The following is a 22,787-nucleotide window of genomic DNA, read 5'->3' on the forward strand; positions in this document are numbered from 1 at the left end:
TTTTAGATCCCTGCAGGGCCTGATCCTTCAAAAGAGGGAGTTTGTGAGCAAATGGTAGGGAAGGACACCCAGGACCCAGATGTTCATCTTGGAGCATTATGCTTGGTCCTGGTAGAACTTAGGGTGCAGAGTGGAGAGCACCACACGAGGACTGCGGCTGCTGCCCAGCGGTGACCTTGTCATGAGATGGAGCATCTCACTCTAGCTACTCTCTGAGTCCAAGTCCATTGTGGTCAAAGATAGAGCCCAGGGAGCTGAGAAATATAACTGAGAAATATAACTAGGAGAAGTTAGTCATCCCCTGTGTACAGAGTTACCTAGCCATCACAAACCCACAGATGCATCCAACTGTGATTTATCAATTGAAAGCAACATAATACAGGCATAAATGAAAGAAAATGCTGGAGTGCATTAACTGTTGGTGTCCATCTCAGTGGCCTGTTTTTGCTGGAGACAACTTGTATGTATAAAATACAGGGCACTTCTGTTTCCTTTTTAATGGATCTACTTGGGTGCAACCAAGGTAAATCTTTGGGGCCAGCAGGTAACAACAACAGGTCCTTATGATCTGGGTCACAATTCTCCGAGTTTCCTGCTTCCATCCCTGACTGTTGTCCTTGGTGGTGGCCACAGGTGCACAACAGGGTTGCCTGGTGGAAGGGAAATCTTTTTGTACCAAAAGCACCTGGAAGGACAAGCTGGATTTGGGACTCAAGGCCATGCTGATAGTGGGGTGCTCTCACTGGGGCCTCACAGAGGAACAGAGGCAGGCTCTGTCTACTCTCCTCAGATCTCTGCAGGAAAAAGGCAGGCAGGATCTCTGCAGTCTCTTTTGGGTATGGCTGAAGCAAGGAGGGGCAGCTCAAGAAGAATCGGTGGATACTCACCCAGGCTCAGCTAGTCTTGCCCCAGATGGGTCTGCCAAACAGCCTCTGGGTCTGGTATACAGGGAAACTTGGATCAATGATGTTTTGTGCATCAGTGGAAAGGCGAGTGAGCACCTTGTAGATCCCTGTAGGGCCAGCTCCTCAAAATGGTGTCTTGAGGAGAGGGAGTTTGTAAACAAATAGTGGGGGAGGACTCCCAGGCCCCAGATGTCCATCATGGAGCATTATGCTTGGTCCTGGTAGAACTCACGGAGCAGAGTGGAGAGCGCCACAGGAGGATGGCAGCTGCTGCCCAGCGGCGATCTTGTGGCTCAGCCCAGTCATGAGTTGGAGCTTCTCATTCTAGCTGCTAAGTCAGAGTCCACTGTGGTCAAAGTCAGGGCCAGAGAGCTGTGAGATATAATTAGAAAAAGTGAGTCATTCCACAGTGTGCAGAGTTATCTAACCATCACACTACAACCCACAGATGTATCCAATTTTGATTTATCAATTGAAAGCAACAAAAAAAACTCTGGAGTGAATTAACTTTTGGTGTCATCTCAGCAGCGTGCTTTTGCTGAAGAAACCTGGTAAGTATATAAAACAGGGCACTTCAGTTTCCTTTTTACTGGATTTACTTGGGTGGATCCAGGTCGAATCTTTGGGGCCAGAAGGCAACAGCAACCAGTCCTCATGATCTGGTCACCATTCTCGGGTTACCTGCTTCCAGCCCTGATTGTTGTCCGTGGTGGTGGCCACAGGTGCACGATATGGTTGCCTGGTGGAGGGTGAGTCTTTTTCTGCAATTTCTCCTCAGAGGCCTCAAGGTCATGCTGGAGTGCCATGAGAGGATTGGGGTGCTCTCACTGGAGCCTCACAGAGGAACAACAGGCAGGCTCTGTCTACTCTGCTCGATGCCTCAGAGCAGCGCAGGAGAATGACAGGCAGGCTCTGTGCAGTCTCCTGTGGGTCAGGCTGGAAAAAGTAGAGAGCCTGGCTGTGTCTTTGTTCCTGAGGTCTCCACTGGGGAACAGTAAGAAGGTTCTCTCTACTTTCTTCCAGGCTGGGCAGGGGAGTGGCAGATGGGCTCTGTCTCCTGTTCCCCTTCAGCCCTGATTCTGTGTCCTCCTGACCAGGGAAGAGAGCAAGGCGGGACGTGAATGCTCACTGGCTCTCCACTTTGGGGGAGAGAGAAGGCAGAAGATTCTATGGGCATGGAGATTGTTCGACGCCTTGATGTTCCTGCCCAGCCTGGATTGCACCCTGGCTCACCCTGTTGTGTTATCTGGTAGGTGGCCATTGTGAGGTCAAATATTCTGGTGGACACAGCCAGGTCAGGTCTGGATCATACTCTAGGCGACACATGACTCTCATGATCAAGGGGTTTGGTTTTGGGGAGTGGCATATGAGAAATTGTTGAATCCTCACCCTGGCTCAACCACGGGTGACCCAGGATTGGTTGGGCTGACGGCCTCTGGGTTGTGTCTACAGTGAACATGTGGTGGATGATGTTTTGCACATCTGTGGAAAGGTGACGGGGCATCTCATAGCTCCCTGCAGGGCCTGCTCCTTCAGCTCTTCAAGGTGGTGTTTTGAGGAGAGGGAGCTCATGAGCAAAGAGTGATGCCCAGGTCCCAGATGTCTGTCTGAGAGCCATATCATGGTCCTGGTAGAAGTCAGGGTGCAGAGATGGAGAATGTCACGGGAGGACTGCAGCTGCTGCCCGGTAGACATCTTGCTGCTCAGCCCAACGTCAATGAGTTGGAGCATCTCACTGCAGCTGCTGTCTGTCGGGGCCCACTGTGGTCCAAGTCAGGGTCCATGAGCTGAGAGATATGTTAAGTAGAAAGAGTTAGTCATCCACAGTGTACTGTTTTCATATAATTTCATAGAATGCATATAATTATGATTAATTCAAAATGACAAAATACAAACATAAGCAAAAGAGAACGCTGTAGTGTGCCACCTCCTTGTTGGGGTCCATCGCAGCAGCTGCTTTCACTGGAGACACCTTGTAAGTCTATACTACAGGGCACTTCTGCTCCCCTTTGGCTAGATCTACCTGGGTGGACCCAGGGCAAATCTTTGTGGCCAGCAGGCAACAGCAACATGTCCTTGTGATCTGAATCACTATTCTCTGCATTACCTGTTTCCAGCCGTGACTGTTGTCCATGGTGGTGGCCACAGGTTCCCAACAGGGTTGCTGCATGCAGTGGGTGTCTTGTTCTGTCCGTCGCTCCTGAGATGACAAGCCGGCTTGGTGGACCTCAAGGCCATGGTGCTGGGAGTGGGGTGCTCTCACTGGGTCCGCACAGAGGAACAGCAGGCAGGCTGTGTCTCCTCTCCTGAGATGTGAGGAAGAATGGCAAGCCTGCTCTCTGCATCTCCTCTGGGTGGTGGCTGGGGACAAGAGGGGCCTGGCTTTGTCTTGTTTCTAGAGTCTCTCCCCTCCTCCTGGCTTGCCCAGGCGGGCTGCCCAGGGGAATGGCAAGCAGCCTGTGCCCCCTGTCCCCTTCTGCCCTGACTCCATGCCCTACCTGCTTGGTGGTGTCCACCTGCTTTACTGGAGACACCTTATTACCACGCAGTCCAGGGCACTTCTGCTTGCCTTTCTCTTCAGCTCCTTGGGTACATCCAGGGTGGACTTTTGGGCCATCAGGCAGCTGCAGAGGCTCTCGTGATCCTGGTCCCAATTCTAAAACTCACTCACCACACGTGTGGTCAGGGGTGGTGGCTACAGACTACATGGGCTTACCAGGTGGAGGCTGCGTCTGCCTCTGCCAATAGTACCTGGGAGCACAAGCTGCCTGGGGCAGCTCACGTCTGTGCTGGGTGCCGTGATGGGAGTGGGCATCCTCTCACCGGGTCTGCACACAGGAACAGCAGCCAGGTTCTGTCCACGCTGCTGCAGGGGTCTCAGGTAAGTCACTGAACAGAGGAACAGCAGCCGGGCTCTGTCCACTCTGCTGTGGGGCACGAAATTGAGTCACCAGCAGGTTCTTCATGCTCTTCTCTGTGATGGTCGGCAGAAGGGGGACTGGGCTGTGTCTTTGCTCCCTGTGTCTCTGATATGGGGCAGCAGGTGGGCTCTGCTGCACAAGCTCTCACTGGGCAGGCCCTTGCTGGGCAGCTCTTGCTGGGCATGGTGTTGCTGGGCTGGTGTTGCTGGGCAGGATCATGCTGGACAGCTCTTGCTGGGCTGGTGTTGCTGGGCAGCTCTTGCTGGGCTGGTGTACCTGGGCTGGTGTTGCTGGGCAAGCTCTCACTGGGCTGGCTCTCGCTGGGCTGGTGTTGCTGGGCAGCTCTTGCTGGGCTGGTGTAGCTGGGCAGGCTGTTGGACTCTCCCCCATGCAGGGCAGTGGGTGGCAGGTGGCTGTACTGCTCAGGGAAGGGTCGCTGTGTCTTCTGCGCCCTTGGTGCTGCTCACTGGCTTGCTTTGGATGGAGACACCTTAGCTCTGAATGTTTTAGGGCACCTCTTTGCTTCTTGGCTGGATCCAGGGCGAATTTTCTTGGCCACCAGGCAGCAGCAGCAGGCTCTCATGATGCTGCCCAGAAATCTCTTGCCAGCCTGCCTCCAGCCATGGGTGACGTCAGGGGCTGCAGCCTCAAGGTCGTGCGGGGGTGCCATGCTGGGAGCGGGGGTCTCCTCGCTGATGCTGCACGAGCTCTGTTCACGGTGCTCAGGGGTGCGCACCCCAGGCACTGGCGCGTCCTCCTCTCTGCAATGGTCGGCAGAGAGGGGCTGGGCAGGCTCTGTTCATGCTGCTCAGGGGTGCACACCTCAGGCACTGGCGCGTCCTCCTCTCTCTCTGCGATGGTCTGCAGAGAGGGGGCCCAGCTGTCATGTTCTTTCTTCTGGTGCCAGCGCTGGGAAGGCTCTCTCCTCTCCCCTCCAGGCTGAGCTGGATCTCCCTGGGTGTGCTCTCACTCGGCAAGCTGTGGGCACTCTCCGTCAGGCTGGCACCACTCCCTTCCATGCTGACCAGGGGAATGTGTGGCAGGCTGTGTCTTCTGTCTCCCTTCTGTCCTGATTGTGAGTCCTCCTGGTCCAGGGAATGCCCAGAGACCAACGGGCTGGAGGGACGGGCAGGCTTGCTAGCTCCGCACTGGGGGGAGAGCAGAAGGGTGTGCTGGAGTTGGAGGCAGCGCCCTGCCCTGATGTTGTTTCTGCCTCACCTGGACTGCACCCTGGCTCACCCTCTGTTGTACCATGAGGTAGGTGGCACTCTGATGGTCAAATCGTCTGTCTGACACAGACATCCAGGTGAGGTGTGGGTCATAACCCAGCCAACACATGACCCTTAAAATGGAGGCATTCGGCTCCTTGGGGAGAGGCTTGGGAGGAGGTGGTATGACTTCACCCTGGACCAGCCATGGGTGCCCTAGAATTGCTTCAGCTGTCGGCCTCTGGGCTGGGTCTAATGACAGCAGCTGCCGGATGAGATCTTGAGCCTCGGTGGAAAGGTGAGTGGGCTTCTTATAATTTCCCCGCACGACCTGCTCCTTCAGCTCCTCTTTGGTGTTTTCATTAAAGGGGAGAGTGCTTGTCAATATCAAGTAAAGGAGAACGCCCAAAGCCCAGATGTCCACCTCAGGGCCATATGGAAGATTCTGGTAGAGCTCAGGGGCGCAGAATTCATAAGTGCCACAAAAAGTTATGAGCTTCTGCCCAGCCTTGACTTTACGGCTCAGCCCGAAATCGATGATCTTAATGCTCCCCTCCCGGTCCAGCAGGATGTTCTCTGGCTTCAGGTCCCTGTGAATGATGCTTTCGTGGTGGAGATAGTGTACTGCCCACAGGATCTGCCGGAATAGTCGCCGGGCCTCCTTCTCCCTCAGGCCGATGGGCAGCTCACCCCCGCTCAGGAACTCCATGATCAAAAAGTGTCTGTTCGGTGTCTCCACAACCTCAAATAGCTGGACCACGTGTTGATGTTCCACCATCTTCAGGATCTCTATCTCTGGCCTTAAGGGGACCCGATGCCCGTGTTTGTTTATAACGTTTATTGCCACCTCCGTCTCAGTAAGAATATGGCGGGCCTGGTAGATGCTACCAAAGGCACCCTTCTCGAGTTCCCTCATGATGGAATACTGGTCCTTGAGGGCCTCCTCAGAGGGATTTTTGGTGGAGACGCCTGGACGCACCTCCCTCCTTTCTTCCTTACCAGCCATCGAGTCCTGAACACTTAAAGACATAGCCTACGTCCGAAATCCAAAGTCCTGAGCCAAAAACGAAGCCAAAGTCAAAAATCCAAAAGGTTCACAGTCCAAAGCCAAATCCAAATTCCAGAAGTCCAAAGTCAGAATTCAAAGCCAAGCCGAATCCAAGTCCACACAAGCACCAAGACGCAGTCCTACAGGTCACCACACACGAGCTCCCTGTACTCATCAGACAAATGCCCAGCAACTGCCAGGCTTTTATATAGCCCATGCCTGATGCCTCACAGAGGCTCTTTGTGATGTCACGGATAGACATGGCCCAATCAGAGTGAGGCATAGCCTGCTGGGGCTGTCTAACCTTTGACATCCAAGACCTTTTCTACTTTAATAAAAATAATGAGGAAAAACTGCAGAATCTTCTTTGCTTCCATGGGCTATGAAAACTAACTTGTTTAGGGCCGGGCGTGGTGGTGCATGCTTGTAATCCCCGCGCTTGGGAGGCTGAGATAGGAGGATCGCACAGGTTCGAAACCAGCCTCAGCTACTTTAGTGAGGCTCTCAGCAACTTAATGAGACCCTGTTTCCAAATAAAATAGAAAATAGGTCTGGGAGTATAGCCCGGAGGTAGTTCCACCCCCAGTACCACAGGGTAAAAAAAAAAAAAGACACTAACTTGTTTAGAAATTAAACTGTATAAGGAGCACCCATGGCTTTTACAATTTAAATGTAAAATAGCATGTATGTTTTGGCTTTTAAAGACCTTATCATAAGCTGGTCATGGTGGCTCACACCTGCAATATCAGTACTTGGAAGACTGAAATAGAAGGACCATAGATTGGACAACAGCTTCAGCAAATAGTGAGAAATCAACCTACTGAAATCCTGTTTGAAGACAAAAGTTAAAATAGGACTGAGAGTGTAGCCCAGAGGCAGAATGCCCTAGATTCAATCCCCAGTAACACATGCACAAATACAATGCTCATCATATCTACACTCAGTGTATTCAATTCATTTTTCTTTCACCTTGGGTCATTGATATCAAAAGGATGGTTGGTAAGCCAGGCAACATGGTGCATGCTTGTAATCCCAGTCCTTGAGAGGCCAAGACAGGAGGATCACAGGTTCATGGCCAGCCTTAGCAACTTAGCAAAGTCTTCCACAATTTAGTGAGAACCCCAGTTCAAAACAAAAGAATAACCCAGATGTGATGGTACACACTTGTAATCCCAGAATTTGGGAGGCAGAGACAGGAAGATTATGCAGGTTCAAAGTCAGCTTCGCTGGCTTAAGAGATCCTATTTCCAAATAAAATATAAAACAGGTCTGGGAGTGCAGCCCAGAGGCAGAAGGGTTCCATCCCCAGTACCAGCAAAAACAAATAAATAAATACATAAATAAATAAATGCATAAATAAATACATATAAATGTAAATAAATAAATAGCCGGGTGTGGTGGTGCACACTTGTAATCCCAGCATTTGGGAGGCTGAGATAGGAGGATCATGGTAACGGACAACTTCGGCTACTTAGGGAGGCCCTTCGCAACTCAGTGAGCTGCTGTTTCAAAAGAAAGGATAATTATCACTACTTCTTATCAATATAGTACTTGAGACCATAGTCAGAGCAATAAGGCAAGAAAAGGATATCAAAGGAGCACAAATAGGAAAAGAACTCAAACTTTCACTATTTGCAGAAGACATGATACTATACCTACAAGACCCAACAAACACAAACAAAAGACTTATAGAACTGATCAACAAATTCAGCACAGTGTCTGGATACAAAATCAATCTTAAAAATCAGAAGCTTTTCTGTACACCAACCATCAATCCATTGGAAAATAAATCCAGAAGACACTTCCACTCAGGAGATTTGCCACACAAAAAAAAACCTTAGCAATAAACTTAACCAAGGAGGTAAAAGACCTCTACAAAAAAATTATTAAAAAAGAGAAATCAATGAGGATTTTAAAAGATAGAAAGATCTCCCATGTTCATGGATAGGTAGAATATCATCAAAATGGTCATGCTTTCAAAAGTAATCAACAGATTCAACACAATACCCGTTAAATTACCAAGATCATTCCTCAGAGACATAAGAAAAATCAGTCCTTAAATTCATTTGGAACAACAAAAAAAAATCCAGAATAGACAAAGTAGTTCTCAGCAACAACCTAGTGTCACTGTTTCCTTTCTTGAGCCTTTTTTCCCCTCCACACCTTCTTCCACCAATCTCCTTTCCCGTCCACCAGTCTACAGGTCTCTCCCCTCATTTAAGTCCGCTGCCAGGCATGGTGGAGCACACCTGTAATCCCAGTACTTGGGAGGCTGAGACAGGAGGACTGCAGGTTCACAGCCAGCCTCAGATGCTTAGTGAGGTCCTCCACAACTTAGTGAGACTGTTTCACAATGAAAAATAAGGCTGGGGGTGTAGCTTGGAGGTAGAATGCCCCCGGGCTCTATCCCCAGCACTGCAAGAAAGTTCACTATGTTTCCTAGTTCCTGTCTTCCACACATGAAAGAACATGGACAACCCTTGACTTTCTGAGGCTGCTGATCTCACTTAGCATCACAGTCTCTACTTCCATCCACCTACCTGGAAATGACATAAGTTTCTCTTCCTCATAGATGAGTGAAACTTCACTGGGTGCAGATGTCACACCTTTTCTTTATCCATTTATCTGTGGATGGGCGCCCAAGTGGGTTCCCTAATTTTGGCTATTGTGAGTTAAACTGCCATGCGTGTGGATATGCATATATTACTCTAGTATTCTAACTCGAATTCTTTGGGAAAAATATCAAGGACTGGTATAGGTGGGTTATATGGTGGTTCCATTCCCAGTCTTTTGAGAAACTTCTATATGGATCCCCATAGATGTTGTACTAGTTTAAAATCCCACCAACAGAGTAGAAACATTCCTATTTTCTCACATCCTCACCAGCATGCATGATCATATTTTTTTTGTAGTGCTGGGGATGGAACCCAGGGGCATTCTACCTCTGAGGTATACCTCCAAACCCTATCTTCTACTCTATTTTGAAACAGGGTCTCACTGAGTACCAAAGGGCCCCACTAAATACCTGAGATGTCACAAAGCTCCATCCTCCTGTCTCAGCCCCCCAAATGCTGGGATTACAAGCAAAAACCACCACGCCTGGTTTGTATGATCATATTCCTGATGACTGTCATTCTACCCAGCATTAGACAGATCTCAGTGTAGTCATTTTTATTTGCATTTCCCCGACAGCTAATGATGTTGAAAATTTGTTCCTATATATTTTGGACTTTTGTATTTCTTCCGCTTAAAGATGTTTATTCATTTTTCAATGTGTTTTTGCTGGGGATGGAGCTCAGATTTTTTTTTAACCTCTGAACTGCACTTCAGCCTGATTTGATTCTTATTTTTTGAAACAAGGTCTCAATAGACGGGAAGACGGCAACCATGTAAAGCACCTTTTATCAGCATTGCGGACACTCAATCTCCGTAGTGGCAAAAATAACGGCTTTATCAATAGAGAAAAGCTAAAAATATAAGAGAGAGAAAAAAGGAAGACCCCAGCCCTCACCTCCTGGAAGCCACATCTGGAGTTCAGGGCTCGGGAAGCTGGAGCCCACGGCGGCCAGGTCCATCCAGAGCGTGCTGAGGAGCAGCAGGCTGCAGATGGTCCCCAGGGTCGGCATGGCTGCAGTGGGCAGGGCAGGTGGCTGTGGAGAGGCTGTGGGCAGCACACGCTCGCAGCCCCCAATACACGCTGAGCGGCAGGTGGGGTGTCCCGGGGGCGGGCGCGCTGCTTGCGGCAGGCCTTGGTGTAGCCCAGGCCTGAGCCAGCCCAGCCTCGGGACCCAGTGGCTGGGGCAGCTCTGGGCAGCTGTGGCAGGCAGCAAGCCTGAGGCAGGCGCCTACCTGGGCAGCTGGGCATCATGTCCGCTGGCCGTGAGCTCCCTTTATAGGAAGCTGTGTTTGCCTTAGTCCCATGATTCCTCTCAGGAGGCACTTGCCTGCCAGAAACTCCTTGGGAACTAAAAAAGTTCCCGTCCTCTGGGCAGAAGTCAGCAGTAGGGCCAGCGCGCTCAGGCATTGCTGGGTTGGCAGGGTGGCGGCCGCCAACGCCTCCTCCCCTGGTGACTTGAGATGACTGACCAGGCCAGCCTGGCCCCCGCCGCGCACCACCCCACAGGAGGCCAGCGGCCTGCGTGCCTTAACCCACCCACCCTCCTCACCAGGGGCAGTGTGTGGTGGCCTGGTGCTGGCTGGACCCACCAGCGAATCTCTATCACCAGACAATCTCTGCCCGGCACCTCAACAAGGTGGCCTGCCTCAACTTCCCCGGCAGGTCTCATCCCCAGCATAATGATGCACCCTGGAGCGGCATGTCGCTTGTCCCTTTGGGACTGCCTAAGCCATGGAGTCAGGACTGAGGGAGGGGATGGGTCCAGCCCGTCAGCTGTGGGGCTGACCAGGAAGGTTGAGTGCAGAACCTGGAGATCACTAGGGAGGCTCCTCAAGAGAATAGGAACAGAACCACTGTGAGACCAGCCATGTCACGCCTGGTGCCCTTCCTAAGAAACGCAATACAGTGGTGCACGCATCTCCATGTTGATAGCAGCCAAGCTATTCCCAACAGCAAAATTATTGAACAAACCCAGGTTTTCATCAACAGGTGAGTAGAGAGAAAATATACACACAATGGAGTTCCATGTAGAATGGACATTATGTCGCCTGCAGGCGAGCCTCACACTAACGTCAGCCAGCCCCAGGATCACAGGCCACACGCTTTCTCTCATATGAAAGCTAAGAGAAAACCGGTGGACAGGGACCAGCAGAATAGTGGGATGGTGGAAGGGACTCTAAGGGGAAGCAGGAGAGAAGGGAAAGGGAGGCCTGGGGAAGGTCACAGGCCGAAAGATGGCCCGGGTGTGTGTGACGGTGGCACCATGAATCTCGCGATCACATGGAGAGGGAGGAGAAGGAGGGCAGGGTGGGAAGGCGAAGGCTACGTGGCGCTCTGCATCACTGTGAATGTCTCAGTTATAACCACGGAGCACCGATAAAGTCAGTAAGAATGAATAAGACTTATGTCAAGCCACACAATGCGTCCAACACAATGGCAGCGAATGCAGAAGCGTGCACTCTTAATAGCTGAAATGCTCCTCACTGAATGGTGATCAAGATGTCTATGTCTACAGTGGAGCATCGCTCAGCCACCAGAGGATCAGCGCTGGTCACGCTGACGCACATGAGCATGAACATCTGGAAGCCTGTGCGTCTCTTAGTTCCTTCTCTCAGTGAGGAATGTTTGCGCAAACTGTTAAGACACACGGTCATGGCTCAATAATGCAGAGCTTTCCACGACTGTCCACATCGTTTTCTAGACCGCCCCCACTTCCTTCCTTCCTGCTGGTCTGAGGATGGAACCCAGCGACATTCAACCTCCAAGCTACGCACCCTGCCCTGTTTTTTATTCCTTATTTTGAAACAGGGTCTCACTAAGTTGCAAAGGGCCTCACTAGGTAGCTGAGGCTGTCCACGAATCGCGATTATCCGGTCTCAGGCTCTCGAATGCTGGGATTGCAAATGTGCGCCAACACGCTTTGTTTTTCTTTTTTTATGATACCGTAGAATGCCAGCTACACCCCAGCCCTATTTTATTTCAAAAGTCTAGGTCATGGAGGGCCTGAGCTGCGGAGGCTGGCCGCAAGCCTGCGATCCTACTGTCCAGCCTCCAGAGTATGGGGATGTCAGCCAAGGTGTGGACGGCTGACGTGGCGGGCTCATGGTGCCCTGGTCCTCCCCATTGGGGCTCACAAAGGGAGTTCCCATGGCTGAGAGGCTGGAGCTGATGCTGGCCTTCAGCAGCCCCTTCCCACCCACGTCCCGACGCAGGCTGCACTCACGGTGTGGGCATTGTTGATTTTCTTCACTTCCCACTGGCCCTCCCCGGTGTAGGTCAGCAGAGAGATGGCTCCATCGGAGCTGCCGCACGCCAGGATCAGGCCATAGTTGTGGGGAGCCCAGCAAACAGAGTTCACTGCAGGGGAGGAGGAGAGCAGGCCCTGAGCTGCGGACCTTCATCTCCCAGGTTTACTTTTACCACAAGCCTGAAAGGACCACAGGAATCGACAGACTAGGGTGGTTGTCATTTTTTTTAATTGAAAAAAGAAAAAAGAAAAAGAAAGCCAATAAACCGAGCATGTTGGGTGCATGCCTGTAATCCCAGTTCTTAGGAGGCTGTGGCTGGAGGATCACAGGATCCTGGCCAGCCTCTGCAACCTAATGAGACTCTCGTCAAACTAACAAGACCCTGTTTCAACATAAACAAATTTTAAAAAGGGCAGAGCCAGGCATAGTGGCACAGGCTTGTAATCTCCGCATTGGGGAGGCGGAGACAGGAGGATCGCACAGGTTTGAAACCAGCCGCGCTGGCTTAAGAGACCCTGTATCCAAATAAAAATACAAAAAATAGGTGTCTGATAGTGTAGCCCAGAGGTAGAAGGGTTTCCAGGAACCCCAGTACCACCAAAATAAAATAAAATAAATAAAAATAAATAAAAAAAGCAGAGAGTGAAGCTCAAAAAAACACTGCCCCTAGGTTCAATCTCTAGTACCACCCCTGCCTCCCTCAAAATCTATTACCTAATGTTTCATCAGTCTGTCTTGAAAAAGTAGAGACGAGAACAGACTGAAAATGAAGGCCAACACTTGCAGTGACTTAATTTCAAAAAAGACTGTGCTGTTCCCTCCTCAAGTTCTGGTCTCTACCTTGGACCAGCAGCAGGGAGCCACACACCTGAGAAATCATGAGTGCTCATGGGTCTTCTCCCAGGTGCCGCCCTCCTCCTTCCAGATGATCACTGCGGTCATAGGAGCAGGAGGCCAGGATGCTGCCGTACATGGGGTGGGCCCAGGCCACCTGCCACACGGGGCCTTCATGTCTGCAGAGGAGTGGAGAGGCTGCTCAGGTGCCCTACCAGGCACTGCTAACATTCTGCACACAAATGACTGGCTTCCCCAGCAGACTGAGATGACACAGAGAGTCACTCCAGAAGGGAAGATTACTGGACAGCGAGGACCCTGATGCCCACACAGGTCAAACGACTTGAGGCCACACAGCCCTGGGCATTCAGCCAGGATGCCGAGTTGGCCTCCCTGTGCCAGCCAGGCAGAGCCTTGCCACTGAACACAGCTAGCAGCCGGGCTGTGGCGACCCTGATGCTCCGACAGGGCCCGGCTCCTCCACAAGTCCCGGCCCGATGCCCGCTTCAGGAGAGGCTGGGTCTGACCAGCGTGGATACTGCCCACTTCTCCATCACTCAGAAGGCACAGCCTCCTCCCCACTTTTCTTTCATGTGTTACTGGATATTGAAACCAGGGGCATTCTACCTCTGAGCTATACTCTCAGCCCTATTTTACTTTTTATTTTTAATTTTTAATTTTTTTAATATTTTGGGTGGTACTGGGGTTCCTGGAAACCCTTCTACCTCCAGGCTACACTCCCAGACCTATTTTTATATTTTTATTTGGGAACAGGGTCTCCTAAGCCAGTGCGTGTGCCTGGCTTCGAACCTGTGCAATCCTCCTGTCTCTGCCTCCCAAGAGCGGGGATTACAAGCGTGTGCCACCATGCCCAGCTTTTACTTTTTATTTTGAAACGGTCTGAGCTGCAGAGAGCCTCACCAGGCTGAGGCTGGACTGGAGACTGCAATCTCCTATCTCAGCTCCAAGTACCAGAATTACAGGCTTGCCGCGTCTTCTCTTTTGATCTCTGTCGGCTGCTCTCAGGCCAGGCACTGTCTGAGTGCGTGCCCACCAGGCCTTGCACAGGGGCCATCTCTCCCATGCACAGGCAGCATGGCAAGATGCCAAGAGCCCAGGTCCTCCAAACCTGCTCCCCTAAGCTCTGGACTGCATACCAGAGCCGTGTCCACCTATGGCTCGGTCTCCATCTGAAAAAAACCCACTGGATACGCGTTAGAGATACCTATGGACTCGATCGCAGAGCCGCCCTGGTCACTCCCTGACCACAGATATAGCCCTTAGAGCCACCAGGTCTCTTCCACTCCCTGGGCCTCAGCCCTAGAGCTGCCTGGTCACTCACTGAACACACGTGTGGCTACAGAGGCCACAGAGGAGCTGCCAGTGAAGAAGCCAAGATGTCTCAGATTCCCAACAACTAGCAGAGCTGATGGAGGCGTCTCAAAGCCAGCCTCAGCTACTGAGTGAGGCTCTCAGCAACTTAGTGAGACCCTGTTTCCAAATAAGATATAAAATAAAATAGGTCTGGGAGTATAGCCCAGAGGTAGAAAGCCTCTGGGTTTCACCTCCAGCACCACCAATAAATAAATAAATAAATAAATAAATAAATAAATAAAATAAAAATCAGGTCCGGGCATGGTGGTGTACTCTTGTAATCCCCGCACTTGGGAGGCGGAGACAGGAGTATCCGGCAGCCACTCTGGCTTAAGAGATCCTGCTTCAAAAAAAAAAGTATAAAATAGGTTTGGGAGTGTAGCCCTGAGGTAGAAGGGTTTCCAGGAACCCCAGTACCACCAAATAAACAACAACAACAACAACAAAAAACAAACCAAAAAATTAAATAGGAGCTGGGCATGGTGGCACACGCTTGTAATCCCAGCACTATAGATGCTGAGACATGAGGAATGCAAGTTCTCGGCCAGCCTCAACTACTTAGAAAGGCCCTTTGCAACTTGATGAGACCTTGTTTCAAAAATAAATAAAGCCGGGCATGGTGGCGCACGTTTGTAATCCCCGGCTTGGGAGGCTGAGACAGGAGGATCTCAGGTTTGAGGCCAGCCTACAGCTACTTAGTGAGGCCCTCCACAATTTAATGAGACCCTGTTTCAAAATAAAGAATAAAAAATGGGGTTGGGGTGTAGCTCAGAGGTAGATGCCTCTGGGTTCCATCCCCAGTATGAAGAAGAAGAAGGAGAAGAAGAAGGAAAAGAACAGGAGGAGGAAGAGGAGGAGGGAGGAGGAGTAAGGAGGAGGGAGGAGGAGGAGATTCTAAGGGCAACAAGAGGGTACAGAGGCGGTAGCTACACAGACACTGCATCATTAGGAATCAAAATCCAATATGGAAGCAGTGCGGGAGAATGCCTGCATGGAAGAATGAGGGAAGCCAAGGAGAGAGAACCAAAAACACAGAACAAATTCAGCAGGAAAAGACGCTGCCTGGACGAGAAGTCAAACAGGCCTTGACTTACACCATCATCAAAGGAAATGCCGAATGCTCTCCAAACGGTCACCAGCAGAAGTGGCAACACTCTATGACAATGCTCATGTTATCTGATTCGGTGTAGGAAGGTGTTTTCCAAAAAATAAAAATTTTAAGAATGGCCTAGTGGCGCACTTCTGTAATCTCAGTACTTGGGAGGCTGTGATAGGAGGATCACAGTTTCGCGGCCAGCCTCAGCTACTTAGTGAGGCTCTCTGTAATGTAGCAAGACCCTGTTTCCAAATAAAAAATAAAATAGGGCTGAGGGTGTAGTTCAGACATAGAATGCCCCTGGATTCAATCCTCAGTACCACAAGAAGAAAAAAAATGGGTGTGGTGTCATATACCTGTAGTCCCAGTGCTAGTACTTAGGAGGCTAAGGCAGAAGGATGGAAAGTTCGAGACCAGCCTCAGGAACTTAGCAAGATTCTGAGCAACTTAATTTAAAAGTTAAATTAACATAACAATTTAATCAAAGAAAAAAGTCACAGAGGAAAATATTGAAGAATTTGACAGAATATACATGTTTTTGTGCAATTAAAATCACAAAGCCTGGAGATTTTAGGAAATGCCCTGCTTCAGCCACAGAAGCCCTGTTCTGTCTTTAAAACACGAGAAGCTGCTCTAGTCTGCTAGATACTAGAAAATAGTCTCACAAATTGAGGCCACATAAAATAAACACCTTTCCTCTTATCTGCATTGAAGATTCAACAGAAAATGCGGATTTCGCTGTGTCTGTGGTGCAGATGGGAGGCCGAGACAGGAGGATCGTGCAGGTTCAAAGACAGCCGCGCTGGCTTAAGAGACCCTGTTTCCAAATAAAAAATATATAAAATAGGTCTGGGAGTGTAGTCTGAGGTAGAAGGGTTTTCAGGAACCCCATTACCACCAAAAAGAAGGAAAAAAAAGATGTTCATGTGAATCTTTTTCTGAGTTTAATTCCAGAAGAGATTTCAAACATTTTTTTCTTATCACATGGGAAAATGGTTTGAAACTCAATTGATCAGGCCCAAAAATGTAAAATAGATACACATTTGACTGTAAATTTTATGCCAAGAAAAATGCTTTAAGACTAAAAAAGTGGAAGCCGGGTGTTTCTTCACTGGATTCCCCTGTGCTACAGGAGAACAATGTCACCTACTGCACAGGGTGGCACCGAACAGCATTAAAAACCAATCCAACGCCAGCTCTGGACCCACATTAGGTAGCTTCAACTGCCAGTTCTGCCAAGAGCTGGTTTTAAAACCTGACGCAAATTAAATGTCTTCTTCTCACCTCATTTTCCTTTCTCAAAAAATGGAGGCAATGATGGTTACTACCTCATACCTCCTTAAAAATCAGGTTAAATATGAAGAGAGTCGATGACAGTGGTTGGCCACGGTCCTTGATACTGCCTTGTATGAATGGACTAATAATTCCACCTATTGTATAGAAAAATATTTTTCCTCTCTTGAGGGGGAAGGTTTGGTATTTTCCCAGGCTGATCTAGATTTCCTGGCCTCAAGAAATCCTACCTCAACCTCTCAAGTAACTGGGACTGCCGAGCAAAAGATTCACATATTTAGAGCTAAGAAAAGTCATCACCTGGAAATCAGAGAACGGAAATGGAAACTGAACTCTTAATGTTATAAAATCACCCCGCATTGTCACCTTCACTCATTACAGTGACCCTAAGCATCATCACACCCAGAAAAGTCATTCACTACATTACTCCTGAACGCACGCACCCAAGCAACTGTCTCCTGGCCGAATCTCACTCCTTATGAGTGAAAACACCGAGACAAAAGACTTGGGGGGTCTGCAACTGGACTGCGGAGCCAGGGGCTGACTGGAGCCCAACTTAGTCCAGTCCCTCAGAGGCCGCTTACATCTCAATGCCAATACGAACTGGTTTACAGCTACCTACCCTGGGGTGTTTTAATGAGAGGCGTTCATTAAGAGTTCAATGCAGCAAGTCCCTCATCTGAGTCATGTCCCCTCTCACGGCTCGTGACTGTGAATTTCACCCTGAGAAGGAACTTTCACCAATCTTTATTCTTGTCCTCTTATGTAAGAGAAACAAAAGTTGTTGGAATTGTAAGCAATGAACGAATACATTTGTTGTGGGAATAATCTCAACACTTTTAGACATTGTTGAATGTTTTAGTAAAAGAACCTTTCAATAAGAACAACCACTGCCACCCTAACTAGGAATGGTGGGGCACACCTGTCCTCCCAGTACTTGGGACTCAGAGACAAGGGGATCAAAGGATTAAAGCCAGTCTCAACAATTTAGCAGGACTCTCAGCAATGTATGGAAACCTTGTTGTAAAATTTAAAAATAAGTCTAAGGGTGAAGCTCACAAGTAGAAAGCTCCTGGGTTCAACCAATATATATATATTTTTTAAATGAGAACGGAACTAAGTAACTTTTTTGTGGTACTGGGGTTCCTGGAAGCCCTTCTACCTCCGGGCTACACTACCAGACCTATTTCTACATTTTTGAAACAGGGTCTCTTACGCCAGTGCAGCTGGCTTCGAACCTGCGAGATCCTCCTATCTCTGCCTCCCAAGCGCGGGGATTACTAGCGTGTGCCACCAAGCCTGGCTAAATAATTTTAAAATAATACAAATACAAAAACAAAGACAAGTAAAAAAAAGTTTCAACACCTTTAATAATCAAAAAAATGAAAATCAAAGTGACATTGAAGTCAGAACCGGTGGTCCATGGCAAAAAAAATCCCAGTTCTTGGAGTTCTTGGAGCAAACGGGGTCACAGGCAAGGCCTGCCTCAGCAACTTAGCAAAGACGGTCTCAAAAGAAAACAAAAAAACAAAACAAAAACAAATTAGGAAAGAATGCCAAGTAGAATCCCCAGTACAGAGAATTAAATAAAAAACAAACTACACTGACATTGCATCTCACTCTAGATAAAATCACCAAGTCAAAGGTGCCAGGTTGATGTGTTTTCTCTCTCATATGGAGAAACTAGAGAAAATAAGAAAAAAGGATTCAGTGTAAATACAAGGAAAACCATTAAAGGAGGAGCAGTGGATGGGGTGAGAGGGGTGGAAAAGGTCGGCCGTGGAAATGAGATTGACCAAATTGCATTTGGATCAAATGGTATCATGATGCAAAAAAAGTTATCATGCACCAATAAAAATTCGCACAAACCACAAAGGAAAATTTACATGCAGTCAACACTGAAACCATTAAAAACCTTAAAAGACACAAGAAGAGGCCAGGAAGAATTCATAATAAAACGTGTATCAAAATATCTGGAACCTAGAAGATAATACTACTTCCGGCTTATCTAAAAAGACAACACAATTCTTAAAAATGAATAAATTAGGAGCAAAACAATTCAAAACACAGATGGAGAATAAATGTGCAGGTGACAGCATCAGACACCAGAGAAATACAAGTTATATCTACATAGAGATGCTGACAAAGTTACATTGAATAGGATAGAAAAAAAAAACTAAACTAAAATGGTGGGGCAGCTGGACCTTTCTATTTGTGGCAAGTAAAGAAATGACCATTGTGGTCAACGATTCAGCCGTTTCTTAAAGAACTCAACATGCTCCTACCAAAGCCTCTAGCCCTCCCATTCACAGGCATCCACCCCCAAAATATTACTCATCGCATAAGCAGACCACCAGAGAGAGAAACTCTCATCGCTCTCCCCACGCAAAAGACAGCTAAGGATGCAGACATTCAGCCAGAAACCTCACAATGACAAGAAAACCATCCAGCGCTCCAATGCCTAGACACCCAGAAAGATGTTTCCACCGGATCCCAAGGTCAGAAAATGCAATTCAGACTGGAGAGGCTCACCTATTCAGCGCCACTGCTGTCCTGGGCCTCGGGCACCAGGGCTGAGAGAAGAAGAGGATGCAGTGCCGCGGGCATCCCAGATGAGCAGAGACAGCCGGGCCCCTGGCCGACCTCCAGCCAAAGCCTGCTGGAGAGCCAGGGCCCACTGGGCTGGCCAGGGAGAAGGAGGAACTCCGATCTCAGAGGCACAGGTGCAGCCTTTAGGAGCCCGGGGGACCCAATGACTAGCCCTGAGGCTCTTGATGCACTGAGGCTGGGAAGGGCCTCAGAGGAGGCGGCATCCTGCTCTCTGCAGATAAAGCCACTAGAGAGACCACAAAAGCCAGCAGGAGCCGCCAGGTGCCTCCAGTAGGTCATAATGGGAAATACTCCTGCCGGGGCCCTTACACAGGCCAGGCTTCAAGCAGCACCAGCCTCAAGGGCAAATTTCCCAGACAAAACTGCCTCTGCTTTGCAGGGGAGATGGAGCTTAGACGCCCACCCGACGACCCCACCCTGTAAGCGCCGTCCACCATGGCGCTTTGTCTCCCTGTGCTCATGGGCTCTCACCATCAAGGAGGGAGCGCCTGCGCCCGGGGAGAGCGCACCTTAATTAATAACCACTAAGGCCCCAGACCAGGTGGGCTAAGGAGGCGCACACAGCCTCATTTAGGAAGCCGACCCCGCCTTTGCCAACCCTGGGGAGCGAGGGAGGAAAGTGAGTTTAGAGGGACCCTGGAAACTAGAGGTGCAGGCCCAGTCCCCCCAAGAGTGGCCGGGCTCCCAAGGCTGCCCTCTGCGCAAGGCAAAGGGCTGGTCACGGGCACCACCAGCCCCCCTGTGCCAGGAAGCAGCTTGCCACGGGTGCCCACCCACTGCCTGGCCACTGCAATGGGGAGCCCCTGCCCCCACCTTTCTGCCTGGCCACTGCTTAGGGAACCCTCCACCCCACCCACCTTTCTGCCTGGCCACAACTGGGGGGACACCTACCCCCACCTTTCTACATGGACACTGCTGGGGGGGGCCTGCCCCCTCACCTTTCTGCCTGGCCACTGCTGACGGGGCCCCCTATCCCCACCTTTCTGCCTGGCCACTACTGAGGGGCCCCTACTCCCCACTCTTCTTCCTGGCCACTACTGAGGGGCCCTCTACCCCCACCTTTCTGCCTGGCCACTGCTGAGGGGTCCCCTACCCCCACTATTCTGCTTGCCCACTGCTGAGGGGAGGCCATACCCCTCACCTTTCAACGTGGTCACTGCTGAGGGGGCCCCCTAACCCTCACATTTCTGCCTGGCCACTGCTGAGGCAAGCCTCTGGCCCCCACCTTTCTGCCTGACCACTGCTGAGGGGGTCCCCTACCCCCAACATTCTGCCTGGCCACTGCTGAGGGGGTTCCCACCCCACCCACCTTTCTTCCTGGCCACTGCTGAGGGGTCCCCTACCCCTAACTTTCTGCCTGGTCACTGCTGAGGGGCCCTCGACCCCCACCATTCTGCCTGGCCACTGCTGAGGGGCCTCCTATCCCCACCTTTCTGCCTGGCCGCTGCTGAGGGGCCTCCTATCCACACCTTTCTGCCTGGCCACAGCTGAAGCCTCCACCCCCAACCCCCCAACCTCGCCATCCTTCCAGCATCTCCCCAGAGAGCTGGAGCACCCCTACCAGCCTGGATGCCATGACGCTGCCCCTAGCTCTGCAAGCTAAGCTGAGAGGGACCAAGGGCCTCTTCAGGGCCAGCTGGACCCCTGCGTGAGACCCCTCCTCTGGGGCTTGGCTGCCATCCAAGACTCTGGAGAACAGCATGCAGGCTCCCGGCCTTGCTCCTCTCCAGAAGAAGGGGTGGAGCCGGAGGCTGGGAGGAGAGGGAAAAGCTGCAAGGGGCGTGGCCAGAAGACTTGTGCACCAGAGCAGCCAGCTAGGGACTTGGACAGCTGATACTACACCTGAGTAGCCACTTGGCAGCCCCCTTGCCCTGGAGCTGAAGTGAGGCCACATCCAGGGCTCCTCCCAGCAACTGGCTCAGATAATATTAATCTTATATAATTTTTTCAAGCTTATGTGTATGATTTAATCAAGTATGTATAATCTAATCAAATATGTATAATCTAATCAATGGTGTATAATCTAACCAAGTACGCATAATCTAATCAAGTATGCATAATCTACTCAATGGTGTAAAATCTAATCAAGTGTGCATAATCTTATCAACTGTGCATAAACTAATCAAGTATGCATAATCTAATCAAGGGAGCATAATCTAATCAAGGTGCATAAACTAACCAACTGTGTATAATCTAATCAAGTATGCACAATCTAATCGCATGTGTATAATCTAATCAAGTTTGTATAACCTAATCAAGTATGGATAATCTAATCAAGTATTCATAATCTAATCAAGTGCACATCATCTATTCAGGCACACATAATCTAATCAAATGCACATAATTTAATCAAGTGTGTATAATCTAATCATGTATGTATAATCTAATCAGGTGTGCATAATGTAATCAATTGTACATAATCTAATCAAGTATGCTTAATCTAATCAAGTGTGCATAATCTAATCAAATGTGTGTAATCTAAACAAGTGTGTATAATCTAATCAAGCATGCATAGTCTAATCAAGTGTGCATAATCTAATCAAGGATGCATAGTCTAATCAAGTGTGCATAATCTAATCAAGTGCACATAATCTAATCATGTGCATAGTCTAATCAAGTGCACATAATTTAATCTAGTACTCATGATCTAATCAAGTGAGAACAATCTAATCAAGTGCACATAATCTAATCAAGTACTCATAATCTAATCAAATGTGCAAAATCTAAATAAGTTTGCATAATTTAATCAACAGTGCATAATCTAATCAACTGTGTATAATCTAATCAGGTGTGTTTAATCTAATCAATTATATATAATCTAATTATCCATGTATAATCTAATTAATTATGCATACTCTAATCAAGTGTGCATAATCTAATCAACTTTGCAAATCTAACCAAGTGTGTATTATATAATCAAGTGTGTATAATCTCATCAATTGTGCATAATCTAATCATGTGTGCAGTATCTAATCAATTGTGCATAATCTAACCAAGTATGTATAATCTTATCATTGTATGTAATCTAATCAAGTATGTGTAATCTAATCAATTGTGTATAATCTAATCAATTATGCATAATATAATTACTTGTGTAAAATCTAATCAATTGTGTATACAGCACCATCCCCACCCATAACTCTTAACCATCCCCACCCCCATCCTGAAGGTCCCTCGTCCCATCTCCAGCCCACCCGTGTCTCTTAACCATTCTCAATCCCATCCCAGTGTCCACACAACATCTCTATTTCCATCCCTTTGTCCCCTACCCCTGGCTGATGGCTTCACCATCAGACCTGGGGGAGCTTGGGACTCACACGGAGTCTGATGGAGACTATCTTGGACAGCAGTGGTATTTTTTTTTTTTTTTAGTATTGGATATGAAACCCAGGGGCATTCTACCTCCGAGCTGCATCTCCATCCCTATTCTTTATTCTTTATTTTGAAACAGGGTCTTACTGAGTTACAAAGAACATCACTAAGTAGCTGAGGCTGTTCACAAACCACGATCCTCCGGACAACAGTGGTATTTGCTGACCCCACAGAAATACAGACTAGGGATGGGGCTGGAGAGAGAGCAGCTCACAGACACAGCCAGGATCCTCTGCCCCGGTTAACCTCTATTTTTTTTTG

The sequence above is a fragment of the Muscardinus avellanarius genome, assembly GCF_963383645.1.
Source record: "Muscardinus avellanarius genome assembly, chromosome: 12".
NCBI lineage: Eukaryota > Metazoa > Chordata > Mammalia > Rodentia > Gliridae > Muscardinus > Muscardinus avellanarius.